Source organism: Cardiocondyla obscurior, unplaced genomic scaffold (assembly GCF_019399895.1).
Source record: "Cardiocondyla obscurior isolate alpha-2009 unplaced genomic scaffold, Cobs3.1 scaffold43_0_327834, whole genome shotgun sequence".
NCBI classification, from domain to species: Eukaryota; Metazoa; Arthropoda; class Insecta; order Hymenoptera; family Formicidae; genus Cardiocondyla; species Cardiocondyla obscurior.
Genome location: NW_027228793.1, coordinates 16,678 through 40,565, shown reverse-complemented (window position 1 = coordinate 40,565; position 23,888 = coordinate 16,678). Strand labels below are relative to the sequence as shown.

Here is a 23,888-nt window from a genome sequence, read left to right as displayed (position 1 = left end):
TCCTGGAGGACCGTTTCTGCCATCTCCGTTGGCCAGCCATCCCCTGCGGCCTCGCCTACCTGCGACCACTGAACGAAAAGCACGAGTGGTCCGAATGAGCCATAGCGGTATCTAAGGCCTTCTTCAAAGGACTAATGGGATGGATAAAAATCCGCCGTCACCTACACGAGACCAGCGCAGCCATCACCTTCAGGATCGACCATAAAAACGAGGTAGCCGTCGACGACCTTAAGGAAATGGTCATCCGGCTCGGATTCGGGCAAGATTCATTTCAAATAATCGGGACTTGTTATCCCAGTATATAAATTTTTTTTTTCTCTATATCAATATACATACGTTTTTATAAATAGAAAATATATAAGAAACCGTGGTTACTTTCAGATAAAACATCAAAAAAATCTTTTAAAAGATAAAAAAAAAAATCTTTTCTTATTTACTGATAAAAACGTTTTGTCTGGAACTAAAAACAACCAATTAATTTAAGATATCTTTTAAGTTATTCGCGAAAAAAAGAAATTAACCCTCTCATTTCCATCTCGCAAATGCCGAGCTCTCAAACCTCAGCATTTGTCTAAGGCCGGGGGTGTTACGTCCACCCCTTTTTAATTTCTTTCTTTCTAGAACATTCCGAATCCACAAAGATGACTAATAATAAATGAAAGGTCAAGTGGATTGTTTTTAAGAAAAGAGTTATTATCTATAACAACGGAAAATTTGGAAAAATGATTCAGACGGCCCTATGATAAGCGGTGCGCGTGGCATCCGTAAACAACGCCCTTTTGAATTGTATAAAAAGCGCGAGCTGGCGGAACAGAAACTCACTATCAAAAAGTCTCTTGGCACCTGGCATTATTTTACCCGCGATTCGTGTGACTACTCCGAGTGTTCCGAACCGAAGGACGAACCAGCCGATCCGCTAGCCGCTCAAACCAACCGATCCGCTAGCCGCTCAAATCCGCCGATCCTCCGGACGCACTAATCCACTAGTCTCACGAATTTGCTGATCCGCCAGAAGGACGATTAGACGCCAAAGCCAATTTCAACGCTCGATCAGCCTTTGTTAAAAAACCGCTTTAGTAGTAAGTCGAACTCTCATTTTTTCGAAATACAGTCTTCTATTTCTAAATTGAAAATCGCTCATTTATAGTGAGCTGAACGCAACCACGCTCTTCCGCTGAGTCTAATAACCATACGTCTGACTACGATTACTTACTTGTTGAACTTAAAAGAAAACTTCCTATGCCATGCGGCGGAAGTTACGATTGTAAAGTGTGCTACCCCGAACACCGACTTTACGCGGATTATTGCGAGGCCCAAGGCCCATCGTATTCTCCAACTCCGATCGCATCACCACACCGCCTTGCTTCGTTTGCCTCTCTTACTCCCCCACCGGTTCCTCTCCCAAATTTTTCACATTCTTTCTCTTCTCTTTTCTCTCCTTTGCCTAATCATCGATACCGACATTTCCTTGATCAAGTAGCAACCAAATATCCTCACCCGCCTCAAGAACCTCAGGAACCTCAATCCTTCCCTCTTCCAACCGTCAAATCCGAATTATCCGATAACGATCCTGTCATTTACGTTTATCATCCCGATCATTCTATTTCTTTCATTCTTCCGGAATCACAACTGTGAAATTTCTATTCCCCTCCAGTTTCTTAGCATCTTTGTGGATTATAATTATAATATTATACTATTAGTCAAATTTGTTATTAATTTCACTTATACATTTTTCTATTGTAATCTTACGGAAATATACTTGTTTTTGTTTTTTTTATAAATCTGACTTTTCTAATTATTTTTACCTTAAGTCGCACCGGCCCCATCCCTGATAACAGATGATTTTTCTATCACCTTATCAAAATAAGCGGCCACCGGTCACGCAGCTTAAATAAGATGTCATATTGTCTCTCTAAACATTGACTCTTATCGCAGCTTTCGGTTGTGTATCTCGAGATTATAAGGTCAAGTTACCCAGACCTGCCTCATCCTTTTCCTTCTATCTCTAATCATCAACGGTCAAATAATATACATAGAACACTTTTTAACAAGCAACTGTTAATTCGTCATCAAATGAAACGGGTATCGATCATATACTACTCTAATAACATCACAAAACAGATCAAAGATTAACGAGAGTGGTAACCTTAATTTTCAGCACGAAATGTGGCATTTTGTTACAAATACGGCTTGAAATATTTGCAAAATTGACGCTAGCTTTGATATTAATAACGTAACCCGTCTACAATTTTGTACATCAATTTAGAGGGTAAATTTGACCCTTTCAAACTTGAAAAAAATTTGCAATAAGATTTCCATCGGGTTTCGATGTATTGAAATATTTGGTACATCTCAAATGTTACAGTAAGATGTACTTATTTCTAATTTTAGTATTGCGTTATTTGACCCGTTCTATCACTATTTCTTAACTTTTTTACATATATATCTACAATATATTTTACATACAAGTATGAGATTAATAATTGTTTTTTTTTTTTTTTTCAATTTGGAGCAATTTTATATTTCATGCTGCATCAAAGTTTCCTGGTGTCAATGTGACTTAAATTATTTGTGAAAATGATTTTAGCTTGGATATAAGTTACGTTACCTGTGCCCACAATTTTGTAAAACAATTTGGAGGGTGACTTAGCAACTTTTTAACTTTAAAAGAATTTTGCAGCAAACTTTTCATCAATTCACGATATACTGATATTTGCTAAATCTGAGATTTTACATTAAGATGTGGATTTTCAAAATTTCAGTTTTGCGTTATTCGACCAGTTCTATCAGTATTTCTTTAGTTTTTACATATAAATCTACAAAATTTTCTACATACAAGTTTGAGATAAATAATTTTTTTTTTTTTAACTTGAAGCAATTTTATATTTTATGTTGTATCAAAGTTTTTTGGTGTCAATGTGACTCAAATTATTTGTGAAATTTATTTTAGCTTGGATGTTAGTTACGTTACCTGTCCTCAATTTTGCAAAACAATTCGGAGAGTGAATTAGCAATTTTTAAACTAAAAAATAATTTGCATTAACATTTTCATCTTAGTTTCAGTTTTCAGATATATGTTAATCTCAGATTTTACTGTACGATGTACTTTTTCCAAATTTCAATTTAGCGTTATTTGACCCGTTCACTCACTACATCTTCTTCCTCTTTTAAGCAATTCTACAAGATTTTATTATATTAGTATCAAATTAATAATTGTACTTTTCAATTTTGGCTACCTTATGTTTCATGATAAATTAAAGTTTACTTGTGCCGATGTGATTTAAATTGTTAGTTATTTTGATTTAACTTCGACATTAATTTCGTTACATGATTACAATTTTGTAAATCAATTTGGAGGATGTATTAGCATCTTTTAAATCATAAAAGTATTTGCAGAAAGATTTTTGTCTATTTTTAATGTACAGCCAGTTGCTAAATCTCAGATTTTACAGTAAGATGTATTTTTTTTCAATTTAAATTTTGCGTTAATCGACCCGTTCTTCACTATTTCTTTATCTACTTTTAAATATATATTGAAATGATTTATGTTATCTAAGTGTCAAATTAATAATTTTTTTTTTTAATTCAGGCAACTTTATTTTTTATTTTAAATCTGTGTTTTCTGTTGCCGATGTGGGTTTATTGCTTAATAAAATGGATTTTAACATTGTTGTTATCAACGATGTTGCTGTGCAAATCTGCTCTGCAATTTTAAGTGTAGATTAGCAACTTCATACAAAAAAAAAACTTTTCATAGAAGTTTTAATCTACAGCCAAACTTTTGTGGCTTGAATATTAACTTACAATGCTCAGGTTACATTAATGTAAATTTAATACTTTTCACTATTAACTCTACGCTTTGAACTTTCTTTGTCGTCATTTTGCAATTACTCTCAGTAATATTTATCACATTATTCCGAATTGAATCGTATATAATTTTTTTTCAAGACATAAATTATCTGAGACGAGCTTCATTGAAATAGTCTTTAATATACGTTAACTTTTTAACACACCGGGACAGTCACCGTCAACGCAAAGTCTCTCGAGTAATTGTTAGCATCGTGATATTTCAGCATATGTAGAAAAACCTTTCTCGAAAGAAGGTAGCCTACCGATGTATAACCTAGAAATTTTGACTTACTACTTACTGCGAAATATATGCGATTTATTACATCGATTGTTTTAAGATTCTTTCCTACCTTACTCTGACTGATGTGTCGTCCATTTGTATAGGAAATTTCTACTTCTCAATTGCGATGTATGCATGACGTACTTTTATGTGGCAATCCCGATTTCGTACTAAATATGACTACGCGACGATGTACGCGTTTCAGTTAGTAGCCGCGAGCACGCCCTCGAACAAGCAGCGGCTAGACGATGAACTTGCTACCGACAAAAAACTGGTAGCAAAGAAATAAGTATTCCGCAGAAATTTTTGATTTTAGAATTAAATATATTAAGAGCACATAACAAAATCACGCAGGTGCTGACATAAACATGAAATAACATTTGGAACCAGTTAAAGTTTACAGTGCCAGATAATATACATAGAACACTTTTTAACAAGCAACTGTTAATTCGTCATCAAATGAAACGGGTATCGATCATATACTACTCTAATAACATCACAAAACAGATCAAAGATTAACGAGAGTGGTAACCTTAATTTTCAGCACGAAATGTGGCATTTTGTTACAAATACGGCTTGAAATATTTGCAAAATTGACGCTAGCTTTGATATTAATAACGTAACCCGTCTACAATTTTGTACATCAATTTAGAGGGTAAATTTGACCCTTTCAAACTTGAAAAAAATTTGCAATAAGATTTCCATCGGGTTTCGATGTATTGAAATATTTGGTACATCTCAAATGTTACAGTAAGATGTACTTATTTCTAATTTTAGTATTGCGTTATTTGACCCGTTCTATCACTATTTCTTAACTTTTTTACATATATATCTACAATATATTTTACATACAAGTATCAGATTAATAATTTTTTTTTTTTTTTTTTCAATTTGGAGCAATTTTATATTTCATGCTGCATCAAAGTTTCCTGGTGTCAATGTGACTTAAATTATTTGTGAAAATGATTTTAGCTTGGATATAAGTTACGTTACCTGTGCCCACAATTTTGTAAAACAATTTGGAGGGTGACTTAGCAACTTTTTAACTTTAAAAGAATTTTGCAGCAAACTTTTCATCAATTCACGATATACTGATATTTGCTAAATCTGAGATTTTACATTAAGATGTGGATTTTCAAAATTTCAGTTTTGCGTTATTCGACCAGTTCTATCAGTATTTCTTTAGTTTTTACATATAAATCTACAAAATTTTCTACATACAAGTTTGAGATAAATAATTTTTTTTTTTTTAACTTGAAGCAATTTTATATTTTATGTTGTATCAAAGTTTTTTGGTGTCAATGTGACTCAAATTATTTGTGAAATTTATTTTAGCTTGGATGTTAGTTACGTTACCTGTCCTCAATTTTGCAAAACAATTCGGAGAGTGAATTAGCAATTTTTAAACTAAAAAATAATTTGCATTAACATTTTCATCTTAGTTTCAGTTTTCAGATATATGTTAATCTCAGATTTTACTGTACGATGTACTTTTTCCAAATTTCAATTTAGCGTTATTTGACCCGTTCACTCACTACATCTTCTTCCTCTTTTAAGCAATTCTACAAGATTTTATTATATTAGTATCAAATTAATAATTGTACTTTTCAATTTTGGCTACCTTATGTTTCATGATAAATTAAAGTTTACTTGTGCCGATGTGATTTAAATTGTTAGTTATTTTGATTTAACTTCGACATTAATTTCGTTACATGATTACAATTTTGTAAATCAATTTGGAGGATGTATTAGCATCTTTTAAATCATAAAAGTATTTGCAGAAAGATTTTTGTCTATTTTTAATGTACAGCCAGTTGCTAAATCTCAGATTTTACAGTAAGATGTATTTTTTTCAATTTAAATTTTGCGTTAATCGACCCGTTCTTCACTATTTCTTTATCTACTTTTAAATATATATTGAAATGATTTATGTTATCTAAGTGTCAAATTAATAATTTTTTTTTTTAATTCAGGCAACTTTATTTTTTATTTTAAATCTGTGTTTTCTGTTGCCGATGTGGGTTTATTGCTTAATAAAATGGATTTTAACATTGTTGTTATCAACGATGTTGCTGTGCAAATCTGCTCTGCAATTTTAAGTGTAGATTAGCAACTTCATACAAAAAAAAAACTTTTCATAGAAGTTTTAATCTACAGCCAAACTTTTGTGGCTTGAATATTAACTTACAATGCTCAGGTTACATTAATGTAAATTTAATACTTTTCACTATTAACTCTACGCTTTGAACTTTCTTTGTCGTCATTTTGCAATTACTCTCAGTAATATTTATCACATTATTCCGAATTGAATCGTATATAATTTTTTTTCAAGACATAAATTATCTGAGACGAGCTTCATTGAAATAGTCTTTAATATACGTTAACTTTTTAACACACCGGGACAGTCACCGTCAACGCAAAGTCTCTCGAGTAATTGTTAGCATCGTGATATTTCAGCATATGTAGAAAAACCTTTCTCGAAAGAAGGTAGCCTACCGATGTATAACCTAGAAATTTTGACTTACTACTTACTGCGAAATATATGCGATTTATTACATCGATTGTTTTAAGATTCTTTCCTACCTTACTCTGACTGATGTGTCGTCCATTTGTATAGGAAATTTCTACTTCTCAATTGCGATGTATGCATGACGTACTTTTATGTGGCAATCCCGATTTCGTACTAAATATGACTACGCGACGATGTACGCGTTTCAGTTAGTAGCCGCGAGCACGCCCTCGAACAAGCAGCGGCTAGACGATGAACTTGCTACCGACAAAAAACTGGTAGCAAAGAAATAAGTATTCCGCAGAAATTTTTGATTTTAGAATTAAATATATTAAGAGCACATAACAAAATCACGCAGGTGCTGACATAAACATGAAATAACATTTGGAACCAGTTAAAGTTTACAGTGCCAGATAATATACATAGAACACTTTTTAACAAGCAACTGTTAATTCGTCATCAAATGAAACGGGTATCGATCATATACTACTCTAATAACATCACAAAACAGATCAAAGATTAACGAGAGTGGTAACCTTAATTTTCAGCACGAAATGTGGCATTTTGTTACAAATACGGCTTGAAATATTTGCAAAATTGACGCTAGCTTTGATATTAATAACGTAACCCGTCTACAATTTTGTACATCAATTTAGAGGGTAAATTTGACCCTTTCAAACTTGAAAAAAATTTGCAATAAGATTTCCATCGGGTTTCGATGTATTGAAATATTTGGTACATCTCAAATGTTACAGTAAGATGTACTTATTTCTAATTTTAGTATTGCGTTATTTGACCCGTTCTATCACTATTTCTTAACTTTTTTACATATATATCTACAATATATTTTACATACAAGTATGAGATTAATAATTTTTTTTTTTTTTTTTTTCAATTTGGAGCAATTTTATATTTCATGCTGCATCAAAGTTTCCTGGTGTCAATGTGACTTAAATTATTTGTGAAAATGATTTTAGCTTGGATATAAGTTACGTTACCTGTGCCCACAATTTTGTAAAACAATTTGGAGGGTGACTTAGCAACTTTTTAACTTTAAAAGAATTTTGCAGCAAACTTTTCATCAATTCACGATATACTGATATTTGCTAAATCTGAGATTTTACATTAAGATGTGGATTTTCAAAATTTCAGTTTTGCGTTATTCGACCAGTTCTATCAGTATTTCTTTAGTTTTTACATATAAATCTACAAAATTTTCTACATACAAGTTTGAGATAAATAATTTTTTTTTTTTAACTTGAAGCAATTTTATATTTTATGTTGTATCAAAGTTTTTTGGTGTCAATGTGACTCAAATTATTTGTGAAATTTATTTTAGCTTGGATGTTAGTTACGTTACCTGTCCTCAATTTTGCAAAACAATTCGGAGAGTGAATTAGCAATTTTTAAACTAAAAAATAATTTGCATTAACATTTTCATCTTAGTTTCAGTTTTCAGATATATGTTAATCTCAGATTTTACTGTACGATGTACTTTTTCCAAATTTCAATTTAGCGTTATTTGACCCGTTCACTCACTACATCTTCTTCCTCTTTTAAGCAATTCTACAAGATTTTATTATATTAGTATCAAATTAATAATTGTACTTTTCAATTTTGGCTACCTTATGTTTCATGATAAATTAAAGTTTACTTGTGCCGATGTGATTTAAATTGTTAGTTATTTTGATTTAACTTCGACATTAATTTCGTTACATGATTACAATTTTGTAAATCAATTTGGAGGATGTATTAGCATCTTTTAAATCATAAAAGTATTTGCAGAAAGATTTTTGTCTATTTTTAATGTACAGCCAGTTGCTAAATCTCAGATTTTACAGTAAGATGTATTTTTTTCAATTTAAATTTTGCGTTAATCGACCCGTTCTTCACTATTTCTTTATCTACTTTTAAATATATATTGAAATGATTTATGTTATCTAAGTGTCAAATTAATAATTTTTTTTTTTAATTCAGGCAACTTTATTTTTTATTTTAAATCTGTGTTTTCTGTTGCCGATGTGGGTTTATTGCTTAATAAAATGGATTTTAACATTGTTGTTATCAACGATGTTGCTGTGCAAATCTGCTCTGCAATTTTAAGTGTAGATTAGCAACTTCATACAAAAAAAAAACTTTTCATAGAAGTTTTAATCTACAGCCAAACTTTTGTGGCTTGAATATTAACTTACAATGCTCAGGTTACATTAATGTAAATTTAATACTTTTCACTATTAACTCTACGCTTTGAACTTTCTTTGTCGTCATTTTGCAATTACTCTCAGTAATATTTATCACATTATTCCGAATTGAATCGTATATAATTTTTTTTCAAGACATAAATTATCTGAGACGAGCTTCATTGAAATAGTCTTTAATATACGTTAACTTTTTAACACACCGGGACAGTCACCGTCAACGCAAAGTCTCTCGAGTAATTGTTAGCATCGTGATATTTCAGCATATGTAGAAAAACCTTTCTCGAAAGAAGGTAGCCTACCGATGTATAACCTAGAAATTTTGACTTACTACTTACTGCGAAATATATGCGATTTATTACATCGATTGTTTTAAGATTCTTTCCTACCTTACTCTGACTGATGTGTCGTCCATTTGTATAGGAAATTTCTACTTCTCAATTGCGATGTATGCATGACGTACTTTTATGTGGCAATCCCGATTTCGTACTAAATATGACTACGCGACGATGTACGCGTTTCAGTTAGTAGCCGCGAGCACGCCCTCGAACAAGCAGCGGCTAGACGATGAACTTGCTACCGACAAAAAACTGGTAGCAAAGAAATAAGTATTCCGCAGAAATTTTTGATTTTAGAATTAAATATATTAAGAGCACATAACAAAATCACGCAGGTGCTGACATAAACATGAAATAACATTTGGAACCAGTTAAAGTTTACAGTGCCAGATAATATACATAGAACACTTTTTAACAAGCAACTGTTAATTCGTCATCAAATGAAACGGGTATCGATCATATACTACTCTAATAACATCACAAAACAGATCAAAGATTAACGAGAGTGGTAACCTTAATTTTCAGCACGAAATGTGGCATTTTGTTACAAATACGGCTTGAAATATTTGCAAAATTGACGCTAGCTTTGATATTAATAACGTAACCCGTCTACAATTTTGTACATCAATTTAGAGGGTAAATTTGACCCTTTCAAACTTGAAAAAAATTTGCAATAAGATTTCCATCGGGTTTCGATGTATTGAAATATTTGGTACATCTCAAATGTTACAGTAAGATGTACTTATTTCTAATTTTAGTATTGCGTTATTTGACCCGTTCTATCACTATTTCTTAACTTTTTTACATATATATCTACAATATATTTTACATACAAGTATGAGATTAATAATTTTTTTTTTTTTTTTTTTCAATTTGGAGCAATTTTATATTTCATGCTGCATCAAAGTTTCCTGGTGTCAATGTGACTTAAATTATTTGTGAAAATGATTTTAGCTTGGATATAAGTTACGTTACCTGTGCCCACAATTTTGTAAAACAATTTGGAGGGTGACTTAGCAACTTTTTAACTTTAAAAGAATTTTGCAGCAAACTTTTCATCAATTCACGATATACTGATATTTGCTAAATCTGAGATTTTACATTAAGATGTGGATTTTCAAAATTTCAGTTTTGCGTTATTCGACCAGTTCTATCAGTATTTCTTTAGTTTTTACATATAAATCTACAAAATTTTCTACATACAAGTTTGAGATAAATAATTTTTTTTTTTAACTTGAAGCAATTTTATATTTTATGTTGTATCAAAGTTTTTTGGTGTCAATGTGACTCAAATTATTTGTGAAATTTATTTTAGCTTGGATGTTAGTTACGTTACCTGTCCTCAATTTTGCAAAACAATTCGGAGAGTGAATTAGCAATTTTTAAACTAAAAAATAATTTGCATTAACATTTTCATCTTAGTTTCAGTTTTCAGATATATGTTAATCTCAGATTTTACTGTACGATGTACTTTTTCCAAATTTCAATTTAGCGTTATTTGACCCGTTCACTCACTACATCTTCTTCCTCTTTTAAGCAATTCTACAAGATTTTATTATATTAGTATCAAATTAATAATTGTACTTTTCAATTTTGGCTACCTTATGTTTCATGATAAATTAAAGTTTACTTGTGCCGATGTGATTTAAATTGTTAGTTATTTTGATTTAACTTCGACATTAATTTCGTTACATGATTACAATTTTGTAAATCAATTTGGAGGATGTATTAGCATCTTTTAAATCATAAAAGTATTTGCAGAAAGATTTTTGTCTATTTTTAATGTACAGCCAGTTGCTAAATCTCAGATTTTACAGTAAGATGTATTTTTTTCAATTTAAATTTTGCGTTAATCGACCCGTTCTTCACTATTTCTTTATCTACTTTTAAATATATATTGAAATGATTTATGTTATCTAAGTGTCAAATTAATAATTTTTTTTTTTAATTCAGGCAACTTTATTTTTTATTTTAAATCTGTGTTTTCTGTTGCCGATGTGGGTTTATTGCTTAATAAAATGGATTTTAACATTGTTGTTATCAACGATGTTGCTGTGCAAATCTGCTCTGCAATTTTAAGTGTAGATTAGCAACTTCATACAAAAAAAAAACTTTTCATAGAAGTTTTAATCTACAGCCAAACTTTTGTGGCTTGAATATTAACTTACAATGCTCAGGTTACATTAATGTAAATTTAATACTTTTCACTATTAACTCTACGCTTTGAACTTTCTTTGTCGTCATTTTGCAATTACTCTCAGTAATATTTATCACATTATTCCGAATTGAATCGTATATAATTTTTTTTCAAGACATAAATTATCTGAGACGAGCTTCATTGAAATAGTCTTTAATATACGTTAACTTTTTAACACACCGGGACAGTCACCGTCAACGCAAAGTCTCTCGAGTAATTGTTAGCATCGTGATATTTCAGCATATGTAGAAAAACCTTTCTCGAAAGAAGGTAGCCTACCGATGTATAACCTAGAAATTTTGACTTACTACTTACTGCGAAATATATGCGATTTATTACATCGATTGTTTTAAGATTCTTTCCTACCTTACTCTGACTGATGTGTCGTCCATTTGTATAGGAAATTTCTACTTCTCAATTGCGATGTATGCATGACGTACTTTTATGTGGCAATCCCGATTTCGTACTAAATATGACTACGCGACGATGTACGCGTTTCAGTTAGTAGCCGCGAGCACGCCCTCGAACAAGCAGCGGCTAGACGATGAACTTGCTACCGACAAAAAACTGGTAGCAAAGAAATAAGTATTCCGCAGAAATTTTTGATTTTAGAATTAAATATATTAAGAGCACATAACAAAATCACGCAGGTGCTGACATAAACATGAAATAACATTTGGAACCAGTTAAAGTTTACAGTGCCAGATAATATACATAGAACACTTTTTAACAAGCAACTGTTAATTCGTCATCAAATGAAACGGGTATCGATCATATACTACTCTAATAACATCACAAAACAGATCAAAGATTAACGAGAGTGGTAACCTTAATTTTCAGCACGAAATGTGGCATTTTGTTACAAATACGGCTTGAAATATTTGCAAAATTGACGCTAGCTTTGATATTAATAACGTAACCCGTCTACAATTTTGTACATCAATTTAGAGGGTAAATTTGACCCTTTCAAACTTGAAAAAAATTTGCAATAAGATTTCCATCGGGTTTCGATGTATTGAAATATTTGGTACATCTCAAATGTTACAGTAAGATGTACTTATTTCTAATTTTAGTATTGCGTTATTTGACCCGTTCTATCACTATTTCTTAACTTTTTTACATATATATCTACAATATATTTTACATACAAGTATGAGATTAATAATTGTTTTTTTTTTTTTTTCAATTTGGAGCAATTTTATATTTCATGCTGCATCAAAGTTTCCTGGTGTCAATGTGACTTAAATTATTTGTGAAAATGATTTTAGCTTGGATATAAGTTACGTTACCTGTGCCCACAATTTTGTAAAACAATTTGGAGGGTGACTTAGCAACTTTTTAACTTTAAAAGAATTTTGCAGCAAACTTTTCATCAATTCACGATATACTGATATTTGCTAAATCTGAGATTTTACATTAAGATGTGGATTTTCAAAATTTCAGTTTTGCGTTATTCGACCAGTTCTATCAGTATTTCTTTAGTTTTTACATATAAATCTACAAAATTTTCTACATACAAGTTTGAGATAAATAATTTTTTTTTTTAACTTGAAGCAATTTTATATTTTATGTTGTATCAAAGTTTTTTGGTGTCAATGTGACTCAAATTATTTGTGAAATTTATTTTAGCTTGGATGTTAGTTACGTTACCTGTCCTCAATTTTGCAAAACAATTCGGAGAGTGAATTAGCAATTTTTAAACTAAAAAATAATTTGCATTAACATTTTCATCTTAGTTTCAGTTTTCAGATATATGTTAATCTCAGATTTTACTGTACGATGTACTTTTTCCAAATTTCAATTTAGCGTTATTTGACCCGTTCACTCACTACATCTTCTTCTTCTTTTAAGCAATTCTACAAGATTTTATTATATTAGTATCAAATTAATAATTGTACTTTTCAATTTTGGCTACCTTATGTTTCATGATAAATTAAAGTTTACTTGTGCCGATGTGATTTAAATTGTTAGTTATTTTGATTTAACTTCGACATTAATTTCGTTACATGATTACAATTTTGTAAATCAATTTGGAGGATGTATTAGCATCTTTTAAATCATAAAAGTATTTGCAGAAAGATTTTTGTCTATTTTTAATGTACAGCCAGTTGCTAAATCTCAGATTTTACAGTAAGATGTATTTTTTTCAATTTAAATTTTGCGTTAATCGACCCGTTCTTCACTATTTCTTTATCTACTTTTAAATATATATTGAAATGATTTATGTTATCTAAGTGTCAAATTAATAATTTTTTTTTTTAATTCAGGCAACTTTATTTTTTATTTTAAATCTGTGTTTTCTGTTGCCGATGTGGGTTTATTGCTTAATAAAATGGATTTTAACATTGTTGTTATCAACGATGTTGCTGTGCAAATCTGCTCTGCAATTTTAAGTGTAGATTAGCAACTTCATACAAAAAAAAAACTTTTCATAGAAGTTTTAATCTACAGCCAAACTTTTGTGGCTTGAATATTAACTTACAATGCTCAGGTTACATTAATGTAAATTTAATACTTTTCACTATTAACTCTACGCTTTGAACTTTCTTTGTCGTCATTTTGCAATTACTCTCAGTAATATTTATCACATTATTCCGAATTGAATCGTATATAATTTTTTTTCAAGACATAAATTATCTGAGACGAGCTTCATTGAAATAGTCTTTAATATACGTTAACTTTTTAACACACCGGGACAGTCACCGTCAACGCAAAGTCTCTCGAGTAATTGTTAGCATCGTGATATTTCAGCATATGTAGAAAAACCTTTCTCGAAAGAAGGTAGCCTACCGATGTATAACCTAGAAATTTTGACTTACTACTTACTGCGAAATATATGCGATTTATTACATCGATTGTTTTAAGATTCTTTCCTACCTTACTCTGACTGATGTGTCGTCCATTTGTATAGGAAATTTCTACTTCTCAATTGCGATGTATGCATGACGTACTTTTATGTGGCAATCCCGATTTCGTACTAAATATGACTACGCGACGATGTACGCGTTTCAGTTAGTAGCCGCGAGCACGCCCTCGAACAAGCAGCGGCTAGACGATGAACTTGCTACCGACAAAAAACTGGTAGCAAAGAAATAAGTATTCCGCAGAAATTTTTGATTTTAGAATTAAATATATTAAGAGCACATAACAAAATCACGCAGGTGCTGACATAAACATGAAATAACATTTGGAACCAGTTAAAGTTTACAGTGCCAGATAATATACATAGAACACTTTTTAACAAGCAACTGTTAATTCGTCATCAAATGAAACGGGTATCGATCATATACTACTCTAATAACATCACAAAACAGATCAAAGATTAACGAGAGTGGTAACCTTAATTTTCAGCACGAAATGTGGCATTTTGTTACAAATACGGCTTGAAATATTTGCAAAATTGACGCTAGCTTTGATATTAATAACGTAACCCGTCTACAATTTTGTACATCAATTTAGAGGGTAAATTTGACCCTTTCAAACTTGAAAAAAATTTGCAATAAGATTTCCATCGGGTTTCGATGTATTGAAATATTTGGTACATCTCAAATGTTACAGTAAGATGTACTTATTTCTAATTTTAGTATTGCGTTATTTGACCCGTTCTATCACTATTTCTTAACTTTTTTACATATATATCTACAATATATTTTACATACAAGTATCAGATTAATAATTGTTTTTTTTTTTTTTTCAATTTGGAGCAATTTTATATTTCATGCTGCATCAAAGTTTCCTGGTGTCAATGTGACTTAAATTATTTGTGAAAATGATTTTAGCTTGGATATAAGTTACGTTACCTGTGCCCACAATTTTGTAAAACAATTTGGAGGGTGACTTAGCAACTTTTTAACTTTAAAAGAATTTTGCAGCAAACTTTTCATCAATTCACGATATACTGATATTTGCTAAATCTGAGATTTTACATTAAGATGTGGATTTTCAAAATTTCAGTTTTGCGTTATTCGACCAGTTCTATCAGTATTTCTTTAGTTTTTACATATAAATCTACAAAATTTTCTACATACAAGTTTGAGATAAATAATTTTTTTTTTTAACTTGAAGCAATTTTATATTTTATGTTGTATCAAAGTTTTTTGGTGTCAATGTGACTCAAATTATTTGTGAAATTTATTTTAGCTTGGATGTTAGTTACGTTACCTGTCCTCAATTTTGCAAAACAATTCGGAGAGTGAATTAGCAATTTTTAAACTAAAAAATAATTTGCATTAACATTTTCATCTTAGTTTCAGTTTTCAGATATATGTTAATCTCAGATTTTACTGTACGATGTACTTTTTCCAAATTTCAATTTAGCGTTATTTGACCCGTTCACTCACTACATCTTCTTCCTCTTTTAAGCAATTCTACAAGATTATATTAGTATCAAATTAATAATTGTACTTTTCAATTTTGGCTACCTTATGTTTCATGATAAATTAAAGTTTACTTGTGCCGATGTGATTTAAATTGTTAGTTATTTTGATTTAACTTCGACATTAATTTCGTTACATGATTACAATTTTGTAAATCAATTTGGAGAATGTATTAGCATCTTTTAAATCATAAAAGTATTTGCAGGAAGATTTTTGTCTATTTTTAATGTACAGCCAGTTGCTAAATCTCAGATTTTACAGTAAGATGTATTTTTTTCAATTTAAATTTTGCGTTAATCGACCCGTTCTTCACTATTTCTTTATCTACTTTTAAATATATATTGAAATGATTTATGTTATCTAAGTGTCAAATTAATAATTTTTTTTTTTAATTCAGGCAACTTTATTTTTTATTTTAAATCTGTGTTTTCTGTTGCCGATGTGGGTTTATTGCTTAATAAAATTGATTTTAACATTGTTGTTATCAACGATGTTGCTGTGCAAATCTGCTCTGCAATTTTAAGTGTAGATTAGCAACTTCATACAAAAAAAAACTTTTCATAGAAGTTTTAATCTACAGCCAAACTTTTGTGGCTTGAATATTAACTTATAATGCTCAGGTTACATTAATGTAAATTTAATACTTTTCACTATTAACTCTGTGCTTTGAACTTTCTTTGTCGTCATTTTGCAATTACTCTCAGTAATATTTATCACATTATTCCGAATTGAATCGTATATAATTTTTTTTCAAGACATAAATTATCTGAGACGAGCTTCATTGAAATAGTCTTTAATATACGTTAACTTTTTAACACACCGAGACAGTCACCGTCAACGCAAAGTCTCTCGAGTAATTGTTAGCATCGTGATATTTCAGCATATGTAGAAAAACCTTTCTCGAAAGAAGGTAGCCTACCGATGTATAACCTAGAAATTTTGACTTACTACTTACTGCGAAATATATGCGATTTATTACATCGATTGTTTTAAGATTCTTTCCTTCCTTACTCTGACTGATGTGTCGTCCATTTGTATAGGAAATTTCTACTTCTCAATTGCGATGTATGCATGACGTACTTTTATGTGGCAATCCCGATTTCGTACTAAATATGACTACGCGACGATGTACGCGTTTCAGTTAGTAGCCGCGAGCACGCCCTCGAACAAGCAGCGGCTAGACGATGAACTTGCTACCGACAAAAAACTGGTAGCAAAGAAATAAGTATTCCGCAGAAATTTTTGATTTTAGAATTAAATATATTAAGAGCACATAACAAACTCACGCAGGTGCTGACATAAACATGAAATAACATTTGGAACCAGTTAAAGTTTACAGTGCCAAATAATATACATAGAACACTTTTTAACAAGCAACTGTTAATTCGTCATCAAATGAAACGGGTATCGATCATATACTACTCTAATAACATCACAAAACAGATCAAAGATTAACGAGAGTGGTAACCTTAATTTTCAGCACGAAATGTGGCATTTTGTTACAAATACGGCTTGAAATATTTGCAAAATTGACGCTAGCTTTGATATTAATAACGTAACCCGTCTACAATTTTGTACATCAATTTAGAGGGTAAATTAGACTCTTTCAAACTTGAAAAAAATTTGCAATAAGATTTCCATCGGGTTTCGATGTATTGAAATATTTGGTACATCTCAAATGTTACAGTAAGATGTACTTTTTTCTAATTTTAGTATTGCGTTATTTGACCCGTTCTATCACTATTTCTTAACTTTTTTACATATATATCTACAATATATTTTACATACAAGTATCAGATTAATAATTGTTTTTTTTTTTTTCAACTTGGAGCAATTTTATATTCCATGCTGCATCAAAGTTTCCTGGTGTCAATGTGACTTAAATTATTTGTGAAAATGAGTTTAGCTTGGATATAAGTTACGTTACCTGTGCCCACAATTTTGTAAAACAATTTGGAGGGTGACTTAGCAACTTTTTAACTTTAAAAGAATTTTGCAGCAAACTTTTCATCAATTCACGATATACTGATATTTGCTAAATCTGAGATTTTACATTAAGATGTGGATTTTCAAAATTTCAGTTTTGCGTTATTCGACCAGTTCTATCAGTATTTCTTTAGTTTTTACATATAAATCTACAAAATTTTCTACATACAAGTTTCAGATAAATAATTTTTTTTTTTAACTTGAAGCAATTTTATATTTTATGTTGTATCAAAGTTTTTTGGTGTCAATGTGACTCAAATTATTTGTGAAATTTATTTTAGCTTGGATGTTAGTTACGTTACCTGTCCTCAATTTTGTAAAACAATTCGGAGAGTGAATTAGCAATTTTTAAACTAAAAAATAATTTGCATTAACATTTTCATCTTAGTTTCAGTTTTCAGATATATGTTAATCTCAGATTTTACTGTACGATGTACTTTTTCCAAATTTCAATTTAGCGTTATTTGACCCGTTCACTCACTACATCTTCTTCTTCTTTTAAGCAATTCTACAAGATTTTATTATATCAGTATCAAATTAATAATTGTACTTTTCAATTTTGGCTACCTTATGTTTCATGATAAATTAAAGTTTACTTGTGCCGATGTGATTTAAATTGTTAGTTATTTTGATTTAACTTCGACATTAATTTCGTTACATGATTACAATTTTGTAAATCAATTTGGAGAATGTATTAGCATCTTTTAAATCATAAAAGTATTTGCAGGAAGATTTTTGTCTATTTTTAATGTACAGCCAGTTGCTAAATCTCAGATTTTACAGTAAGATGTATTTTTTTCAATTTAAATTTTGCGTTAATCGACCCGTTCTTCACTATTTCTTTATCTACTTTTAAATGTATATTGAAATGATTTATGTTATCTAAGTGTCAAATTAATAATTTTTTTTTTTAATTCAGGCAACTTTATTTTTTATTTTAAATCTGTGTTTTCTGTTGCCGATGTGGGTTTATTGCTTAATAAAATTGATTTTAACATTGTTGTTATCAACGATGTTGCTGTGCAAATCTGCTCTGCAATTTTAAGTGTAGATTAGCAACTTCATACAAAAAAAAACTTTTCATAGAAGTTTTAATCTACAGCCAAACTTTTGTGGCTTGAATATTAACTTATAATGCTCAGGTTACATTAATGTAAATTAATACTTTTCACTATTAACTCTGTGCTTTGAACTTTCTTTGTCGTCATTTTGCAATTACTCTCAGTAATATTTATCACATTATTCCGAATTGAATCGTATATAATTTTTTTTCAAGACATAAATTATCTGAGACGAGCTTCATTGAAATAGTCTTTAATATACGTTAACTTTTTAACACACCGAGACAGTCACCGTCAACGCAAAGTCTCTCGAGTAATTGTTAGCATCGTGATATTTCAGCATATGTAGAAAAACCTTTCTCGAAAGAAGGTAGCCTACCGATGTATAACCTAGAAATTTTGACTTACTACTTACTGCGAAATATATGCGATTTATTACATCGATTGTTTTAAGATTCTTTCCTTCCTTACTCTGACTGATGTGTCGTCCATTTGTATAGGAAATTTCTACTTCTCAATTGCGAAGTATGCATGACGTAGTTTTATGTGGCAATCCCGATTTCGTACTAAATATGACTACGCGACGATGTACGCGTTTCAGTTAGTAGCCGCGAGCACGCCCTCGAACAAGCAGCGGCTAGACGATGAACTTGCTACCGACAAAAAACTGGTAGCAAAGAAATAAGTATTCCGCAGAAATTTTTGATTTTAGAATTAAATATATTAAGAGCACATAACAAACTCACGCAGGTGCTGACATAAACATGAAATAACATTTGGAACCAGTTAAAGTTTACAGTGCCAAATAATATACATAGAACACTTTTTAACAAGCAACTGTTAATTCGTCATCAAATGAAACGGGTATCGATCATATACTACTCTAATAACATCACAAAACAGATCAAAGATTAACGAGAGTGGTAACCTTAATTTTCAGCACGAAATGTGGCATTTTGTTACAAATACGGCTTGAAATATTTGCAAAATTGACGCTAGCTTTGATATTAATAACGTAACCCGTCTACAATTTTGTACATCAATTTAGAGGGTAAATTAGACTCTTTCAAACTTGAAAAAAATTTGCAATAAGATTTCCATCGGGTTTCGATGTATTGAAATATTTGGTACATCTCAAATGTTACAGTAAGATGTACTTTTTTCTAATTTTAGTATTGCGTTATTTGACCCGTTCTATCACTATTTCTTAACTTTTTTACATATATATCTACAATATATTTTACATACAAGTATCAGATTAATAATTGTTTTTTTTTTTTTCAACTTGGAGCAATTTTATATTCCATGCTGCATCAAAGTTTCCTGGTGTCAATGTGACTTAAATTATTTGTGAAAATGAGTTTAGCTTGGATATAAGTTACGTTACCTGTGCCCACAATTTTGTAAAACAATTTGGAGGGTGACTTAGCAACTTTTTAACTTTAAAAGAATTTTGCAGCAAACTTTTCATCAATTCACGATATACTGATATTTGCTAAATCTGAGATTTTACATTAAGATGTGGATTTTCAAAATTTCAGTTTTGCGTTATTCGACCAGTTCTATCAGTATTTCTTTAGTTTTTACATATAAATCTACAAAATTTTCTACATACAAGTTTCAGATAAATAATTTTTTTTTTTAACTTGAAGCAGTTTTATATTTTATGTTGTATCAAAGTTTTTTGGTGTCAATGTGACTCAAATTATTTGTGAAATTTATTTTAGCTTGGATGTTAGTTACGTTACCTGTCCTCAATTTTGTAAAACAATTCGGAGAGTGAATTAGCAATTTTTAAACTAAAAAATAATTTGCATTAACATTTTCATCTTAGTTTCAGTTTTCAGATATATGTTAATCTCAGATTTTACTGTACGATGTACTTTTTCCAAATTTCAATTTAGCGTTATTTGACCCGTTCACTCACTACATCTTCTTCTTCTTTTAAGCAATTCTACAAGATTTTATTATATCAGTATCAAATTAATAATTGTACTTTTCAATTTTGGCTACCTTATGTTTCATGATAAATTAAAGTTTACTTGTGCCGATGTGATTTAAATTGTTAGTTATTTTGATTTAACTTCGACATTAATTTCGTTACATGATTACAATTTTGTAAATCAATTTGGAGAATGTATTAGCATCTTTTAAATCATAAAAGTATTTGCAGGAAGATTTTTGTCTATTTTTAATGTACAGCCAGTTGCTAAATCTCAGATTTTACAGTAAGATGTATTTTTTTTCAATTTAAATTTTGCGTTAATCGACCCGTTCTTCACTATTTCTTTATCTACTTTTAAATGTATATTGAAATGATTTATGTTATCTAAGTGTTAAATTAATAATTTTTTTTTTAATTCAGGCAACTTTATTTTTTATTTTAAATCTGTGTTTTCTGTTGCCGATGTGGGTTTATTGCTTAATAAAATTGATTTTAACATTGTTGTTATCAACGATGTTGCTGTGCAAATCTGCTCTGCAATTTTAAGTGTAGATTAGCAACTTCATACAAAAAAAAACTTTTCATAGAAGTTTTAATCTACAGCCAAACTTTTGTGGCTTGAATATTAACTTATAATGCTCAGGTTACATTAATGTAAATTTAATACTTTTCACTATTAACTCTGTGCTTTGAACTTTCTTTGTCGTCATTTTGCAATTACTCTCAGTAATATTTATCACATTATTCCGAATTGAATCGTATATAATTTTTTTTCAAGACATAAATTATCTGAGACGAGCTTCATTGAAATAGTCTTTAATATACGTTAACTTTTTAACACACCGAGACAGTCACCGTCAACGCAAAGTCTCTCGAGTAATTGTTAGCATCGTGATATTTCAGCATATGTAGAAAAACCTTTCTCGAAAGAAGGTAGCCTACCGATGTATAACCTAGAAATTTTGACTTACTACTTACTGCGAAATATATGCGATTTATTACATCGATTGTTTTAAGATTCTTTCCTTCCTTACTCTGACTGATGTGTCGTCCATTTGTATAGGAAATTTCTACTTCTCAATTGCGAAGTATGCATGACGTAGTTTTATGTGGCAATCCCGATTTCGTACTAAATATGACTACGCGACGATGTACGCGTTTCAGTTAGTAGCCGCGAGCACGCCCTCGAACAAGCAGCGGCTAGACGATGAACTTGCTACCGACAAAAAACTGGTAGCAAAGAAATAAGTATTCCGCAGAAATTTTTGATTTTAGAATTAAATATATTAAGAGCGCATAACAAACTCACGCAGGTGCTGACATAAACATGAAATAACATTTGGAACCAGTTAAAGTTTACAGTGCCAAATAATATACATAGAACACTTTTTAACAAGCAACTGTTAATTCGTCATCAAATGAAACGGGTATCGATCATATACTACTCTAATAACATCACAAAACAGATCAAAGATTAACGAGAGTGGTAACCTTAATTTTCAGCACGAAATGTGGCATTTTGTTACAAATACGGCTTGAAATATTTGCAAAATTGACGCTAGCTTTGATATTAATAACGTAACCCGTCTACAATTTTGTACATCAATTTAGAGGGTAAATTAGACTCTTTCAAACTTGAAAAAAATTTGCAATAAGATTTCCATCGGGTTTCGATGTATTGAAATATTTGGTACATCTCAAATGTTACAGTAAGATGTACTTATTTCTAATTTTAGTATTGCGTTATTTGACCCGTTCTATCACTATTTCTTAACTTTTTTACATATATATCTACAATATATTTTACATACAAGTATCAGATTAATAATTGTTTTTTTTTTTTTTTCAATTTGGAGCAATTTTATATTTCATGCTGCATCAAAGTTTCCTGGTGTCAATGTGACTTAAATTATTTGTGAAAATGAGTTTAGCTTGGATATAAGTTACGTTACCTGTGCCCACAATTTTGTAAAACAATTTGGAGGGTGACTTAGCAACTTTTTAACTTTAAAAGAATTTTGCAGCAAACTTTTCATCAATTCACGATATACTGATATTTGCTAAATCTGAGATTTTACATTAAGATGTGGATTTTCAAAATTTCAGTTTTGCGTTATTCGACCAGTTCTATCAGTATTTCTTTAGTTTTTACATATAAATCTACAAAATTTTCTACATACAAGTTTGAGATAAATAATTTTTTTTTTTTAACTTGAAGCAATTTTATATTTTATGTTGTATCAAAGTTTTTTGGTGTCAATGTGACTCAAATTATTTGTGAAATTTATTTTAGCTTGGATGTTAGTTACGTTACCTGTCCTCAATTTTGTAAAACAATTCGGAGAGTGAATTAGCAATTTTTAAACTAAAAAATAATTTGCATTAACATTTTCATCTTAGTTTCAGTTTTCAGATATATGTTAATCTCAGATTTTACTGTACGATGTACTTTTTCCAAATTTCAATTTAGCGTTATTTGACCCGTTCACTCACTACATCTTCTTCCTCTTTTAAGCAATTCTACAAGATTTTATTATATTAGTATCAAATTAATAATTGTACTTTTCAATTTTGGCTACCTTATGTTTCATGATAAATTAAAGTTTACTTGTGCCGATGTGATTTAAATTGTTAGTTATTTTGATTTAACTTCGACATTAATTTCGTTACATGATTACAATTTTGTAAATCAATTTGGAGGATGTATTAGCATCTTTTAAATCATAAAAGTATTTGCAGGAAGATTTTTGTCTATTTTTAATGTACAGCCAGTTGCTAAATCTCAGATTTTACAGTAAGATGTATTTTTTTCAATTTAAATTTTGCGTTAATCGACCCGTTCTTCACTATTTCTTTATCTACTTTTAAATATATATTGAAATGATTTATGTTATCTAAGTGTCAAATTAATAATTTTTTTTTTAATTCAGGCAACTTTATTTTTTATTTTAAATCTGTGTTTTCTGTTGCCGATGTGGGTTTATTGCTTAATAAAATTGATTTTAACATTGTTGTTATCAACGATGTTGCTGTGCAAATCTGCTCTGCAATTTTAAGTGTAGATTAGCAACTTCATACAAAAAAAAAACTTTTCATAGAAGTTTTAATCTACAGCCAAACTTTTGTGGCTTGAATATTAACTTATAATG

General features: G+C 30.2%; 1 long non-coding RNA gene across 1 annotated transcript; it reads right to left on the bottom strand.

The window, feature by feature from the left end:
- Positions 1 to 1,213: 1,213 nt before the first annotated feature.
- Positions 1,214 to 15,741, bottom strand: LOC139112701 (uncharacterized). The gene is made up of 2 exons (XR_011547412.1): positions 4,200 to 15,741; positions 1,214 to 4,123 (listed from the first exon to the last, which is right to left on the bottom strand). It is a non-coding gene; the product is annotated as an uncharacterized lncRNA (long non-coding RNA).
- Positions 15,742 to 23,888: the final 8,147 nt, after the last annotated feature.